The sequence below is a fragment of the Onthophagus taurus genome, chromosome 1, assembly GCF_036711975.1.
Source record: "Onthophagus taurus isolate NC chromosome 1, IU_Otau_3.0, whole genome shotgun sequence".
In the NCBI taxonomy this organism is placed as follows: Eukaryota; Metazoa; Arthropoda; class Insecta; order Coleoptera; family Scarabaeidae; genus Onthophagus; species Onthophagus taurus.
The window spans coordinates 21,137,799-21,143,594 of NC_091966.1; the positions used below are offsets into that span (position 1 = coordinate 21,137,799).

Genomic DNA, 5,796 nt, shown 5'->3' on the forward strand with positions numbered 1-5,796 from the left:
CGCCGTTCTGAGCCATGTTTGAACTTTCTATCACTTTTGGTTCCGATAATTCTCTTGACCATATTTGTGATATTCAGGCGCCAAATGACATGTTGGAGATAAAAAACAGAATGTGCCCAAAACGTGATATTATGACGTTATACGCCGTTCTGAGCCATGTTTGAACTTTCTATCACTTTTGGTTCCGATAATTCTGTTGACAATATTTGTGATATTCAGGCGCCAAGTGACATCTTGGAGCTTGTTGGAGATAAAATATAAAATGTGCCCAAAACGTGATATTATGACGTTATACGCCGTTCTGAGCCATGTTTGAACTTTCTATCAATTTTGGTTCCGATAATTCTGTTGACAATATTTGTGATATTGTGGCGACTTTTCAACAAAACGACAACAACACAATCGAACCCCTTTAAAAAAAAAAATACAGATCTGCAACACCTCGGCTTCCCAGTGAAGATGGGGTGGGTTTGAATTTATAAGGCGCCACGCAGTTTCAGTTACAGATCGCTCTAACTGCGAAGAGGGCTGGAAGGGAAAAGGTTCGACAACACCAACATATAACAAAACACAAAGAAATCGCGGAATCATATACCATATAAAAACAAATTTATTAAGGAAAAAAAAAAAATATGGTAAAACAAAATATAAAGTATATAAGTAGTAAATAAAATAACGGAAATTGTTCAAAAAAAAATCCCGAATAATTAGGGGGGTAAAAGAGAAAGAAAATAATAATGAACTGAATAAAACAAAATTAAAACAAATCTAAATAATGATCGCGACACGTCCCCGATTGACCCGAGCGCTCGATCAGGCGAACGGAAAAGGAAACAAAATCGAAATCAATACCGAAATTAATAACACCCCTAATAAATCCGATAACTTTACAAGAAAAATTAATTGACAATTAAAATGAGATAATAATAATAAAGAACTGGTTTAAAGTGAAATGAACAAAATGAACCAGTGAAGTTAACAAAAAAAATTAAATGGTAAGTACAAAAGAAAATCTTACTTTATAAAAAATACAAAAGTATCTAACCACACTGATATTCTTTTTGTATAAAAAGGAAAATTCTGACCTTTATTCCAGACTCTTTTGAACGAAGGTTGATGACTTCACGATGACAACAATTATACGTAGATACAGCAACAAAATCCAGCAAACCTCCTTTGGAAACACTTGTTCGATGGTAAGTACAGGAAACTTGGGTTATGTGGATTCTAATTTACTTCTTTATTCCAGGTAGTACTTGTTTCCAGGATGGGAGATTTCCCAAGAACTTATATAAGGAATAAGGCTCTAAGAAAAAAAACCTAGCGTGTAAAAAAAGAAAGAAAAATGTAAATAGATAATTAGGCAAGAATGTAGGGATGGATGATTTTATGTAGTGTGAAAGGAGTTTAAATGAATTTAGGTTTAAGTTAGTATTAAGCTAAAATTAAAGAAAATGTAAAAAGAAAAACCTACCTCAAGGTGGTATGAGGTTTTAACCAGCAAAATGAATAATCTTTGTAAAAATGTGCAATAAATCCGGTGAAACCGTAATCGTTGAATAATTTCCAAACGAAAAATTAAAGGATTAATTAACTCAGATCCCGAAAAATACGGATATAAATCGATCCAAAATTCTACACAGAATTATACCAAAATGTCGACTTAAAATTCTTGTTAACCATCCAAACACTACAAAGGCTGGTTTCAAAAGAGGAAGAGTAAAATCGCGCACGGGTATTCATTTCCCAAGATTTTAACCAAAAAACTCGTTATAAAATCGCGCGATGCCAAGAATTCAAAATCACTCCCTCCCTCTATTATTGACAGTCCGAACTTAAAAATGTAAACAAAATTCATGATAGTAATGAAGAGAAAAAGAAAAGTTTTAAGGTTAAGATTTATTGTGGGATTGTAATGAAGGTAATGAAAAAGAAAAAAAGGCGTTTAAAATGAGCGAAAGGAAAGGATTTAAGAAAAGTGATGAAAAGGAAAGGATTTTCAAGTGTTTCCAAGTTCGGCTTGCTGTAACAAAAAAACAAAAATTATAACAAGGTAAATAAACAAAATGGTATATAATTCCCCGACTTCTAACAATTACAGATAAATCACAAGGAAATTCAATAACCTCGAACGGAACCGTTACAATATTCAGGCGCCAAATGACATCTTGGAGCATGTTGGAGATAAAAAATAAAATGTGCCCAAAACGTGATATTATGACGTTATACGCCGTTCTGAGCCATGTTTGAACTTTCTATCACTTTTGGTTCCGATAATTCTCTTGACCATATTTGTGATATTCAGGCGCCAAATGACATGTTGGAGCATGTTGGAGATAAAAAACAAAATGTGCCCAAAACGTGATATTATGACGTTATACGCCGTTAAGAGCCATGTTTGAACTTTCTATCACTTTTGGTTCCGATAATTCTCTTGACCATATTTGTGATATTCAGGCGCCAAATGACATGTTGGAGCATGTTGGAGATAAAGAACAAAATGTGCCCAAAACGTGATATTATGACGTTATACGCCGTTCTGAGCCATGTTTGAACTTTCTATCACTTTTGGTTCCGATAATTCTCTTGACCATATTTGTGATATTCAGGCGCCAAATGACATGTTAGAGATAAAAAACAGAATGTGCCCAAAACGTGATATTATGACGTTATACGCCGTTCTGAGCCATGTTTGAACTTTCTATCAATTTTGGTTCCGATAATTCTGTTGACCATATTTTTGATATTCAGGCGCCAAATGACATGTTGGAGCATGTTGGAGATAAAAAACAAAATGTGCCCAAAACGTGATATTATGACGTTATACGCCGTTCTGAGCCATGTTTGAACTTTCTATCACTTTTGGTTCCGATAATTCTCTTGACCATATTTGTTTTATTCAGGCGCCAAATGACATGTTGGAGCATGTTGGAGATAAAAAACAAAATGTGCCCAAAACGTGATATTATGACGTTATACGCCGTTCTGAGCCATGGTTGAACTTTCTATCAATTTTGGTTCCGATAATTCTGTTGACCATATTTGTGATATTCAGGCGCCAAATGACATGTTGGAGCATGTTGGAGATAAAAAACAAAATGTGCCCAAAACGTGATATTATGACGTTATACGCCGTTCTGAGCCATGGTTGAACTTTCTATCACTTTTGGTTCCGATAATTCTGTTGACCATATTTGTGATATTCTGGCCCCAAATGACATGTTGGAGCATGTTGGAGATAAAGAACAAAATGTGCCCAAAACGTGATATTATGACGTTATACGCCGTTCTGAGCCATGTTTGAACTTTCTATCACTTTTGGTTCCGATAATTCTCTTGACCATATTTGTGATATTCAGGCGCCAAATGACATGTTAGAGATAAAAAACAGAATGTGCCCAAAACGTGATATTATGACGTTATACGCCGTTCTGAGCCATGTTTGAACTTTCTATCAATTTTGGTTCCGATAATTCTGTTGACCATATTTGTGATATTCAGGCGCCAAATGACATGTTGGAGCATGTTGGAGATAAAAAACAAAATGTGCCCAAAACGTGATATTATGACGTTATACGCCGTTCTGAGCCATGTTTGAACTTTCTATCACTTTTGGTTCCGTTAATTCTCTTGACCATATTTGTGATATTCAGGCGCCAAATGACATGTTGGAGCATGTTGGAGATAAAAAACAAAATGTGCCCAAAACGTGATATTATGACGTTATACGCCGTTCTGAGCCATGGTTGAACTTTCTATCAATTTTGGTTCCGATAATTCTGTTGACCATATTTGTGATATTCAGGCGCCAAATGACATGTTGGAGCATGTTGGAGATAAAAAACAAAATGTGCCCAAAACGTGATATTATGACGTTATACGCCGTTCTGAGCCATGGTTGAACTTTCTATCACTTTTGGTTCCGATAATTCTGTTGACCATATTTGTGATATTCTGGCCCCAAATGACATGTTGGAGCATGTTGGAGATAAAGAACAAAATGTGCCCAAAACGTGATATTATGACGTTATACGCCGTTCTGAGCCATGTTTGAACTTTCTATCAATTTTTTTTCCGATAATTCTGCTGACCATATTTGTGATATTCAGGGCCCAAATGTCATCTTGGAGCATGTTGGAGATAAAAAACAAAATGTGCCTAAAACGTGATATTATGACGTTATACGCCGTTCTGAGCCATGTTTGAACTTTCTATCACTTTTGGTTCCGATAATTCTCTTGACCATATTTGTGATATTCAGGCGGCAAATGACATGTGGGAGCATGTTGGAGATAAAAAACAAAATGTGCCCAAAACGTGAATTATGGCGTTATACGCCGTTCTGAGCCATGTTTGAACTTTCTATCACTTTTGGTTCCGATAATTCTCTTGACCATATTTGTGATATTCAGGCGCCAAATGACATGTTGGAAATAAAAAACAGAATGTGCCCAAAACGTGATATTATGACGTTATACGCCGTTCTGAGCCATGTTTGAACTTTCTATCACTTTTGGTGCCGATAATTCTGTTTACCATATTTGTGATATTCAGGGCCCAAATGTCATCTTGGAGCATGTTGGAGATAAAAAACAAAATGTGCCTAAAACGTGAATTATGGCGTATACGCCGTTCTGAGCCATGTTTGAACTTTCTATCACTTTTGGTTCCGATAATTCTGTTGACCATATTTGTGATATTCAGGCGCCAAATGACATGTTGGAGCATGTTGGAGATAAAAAATAAAATGTGCCCAAAACGAGATATTATGACTGTAGACGCCGTTCTGAGCCATGTTTGAACTTTCTATCACTTTTGGTGCCGGTAATTCTGTTTACCATATTTGTGATATTCAGGGCCCAAATGTCATCTTGGAGCATGTTGGAGATAAAAAACAAAATGTGCCTAAAACGTGATATTATGACGTTATACGCCGTTCTGAGCCATGTTTGAACTTTCTATCACTTTTGGTTCCGATAATTCTGTTGACAATATTTGTGATATTCAGGCGCCAAATGACATCTTGGAGCATGTTGGAGATAAAAAATAAAATGTGCCCAAAACGTGATATTATGACGTTATACGCTGTTCTGAGCCATGTTTGAACTTTCTATCACTTTTGGTTCCGATAATTCTCTTGACCATATTTGTGATATTCAGGAGCCAAATGACATATTGGAGCATGTTGGAGATAAAGAATAAAATGTGCCCAAAACGAGATATTATGGCGTTATACGCCGTTCTGAGCCATGTTTGAACTTTCTATCATTTTTGGTTCCGATAATTCTGTTGACCATATTTGTGATATTCAGGCGCCAAATGACATGTTGGAGCATGTTGGAGATAAAAAATAAAATGTGCCCAAAACGAGATATTATGACGTTATACGCCGTTCTGAGCCATGTTTGAACTTTCTATCACTTTTGGTGCCGATAATTCTCTTGACCATATTTGTGATATTCAGGAGCCAAATGACATGTTGGAGCATGTTGGAGATAAAGAATAAAATGTGCCCAAAACGAGATATTATGGCGTTATACGCCGTTCTGAGCCATGTTTGAACTTTCTATCACTTTTGGTTCCGATAATTCTGTTGACCATATTTGTGATATTCAGGCGCCAAATGACATGTTGGAGATAAAAAACAGAATGTGCCGAAAACGTGATATTATGACGTTATACGCCGTTCTGAGCCATGTTTGAACTTTCTATCACTTTTGGTTCCGATAATTCTGTTGACCATATTTGTGATATTCAGGGGCCAAATGTCATCTTGGAGCATGTTGGAGATAAAAA

At 36.0% G+C, this 5,796-nt stretch overlaps 1 long non-coding RNA gene across 2 annotated transcripts; it reads left to right on the forward strand.

Annotated features, from left to right (window-relative positions):
• The first annotated feature begins 424 nt into the window (after window positions 1–424).
• LOC139431582 (uncharacterized) lies at window positions 425–1,552 on the forward strand. Of its 2 annotated transcripts, XR_011641684.1 has the most exons (3): window positions 425–995; window positions 1,074–1,196; window positions 1,250–1,552. It is a non-coding gene; the product is annotated as an uncharacterized lncRNA (long non-coding RNA). The 2 variants fall into 2 exon arrangements; XR_011641675.1 differs by lacking the exon at window positions 425–995 and having other exon boundaries at window positions 1,005–1,196.
• Window positions 1,553–5,796: the final 4,244 nt, after the last annotated feature.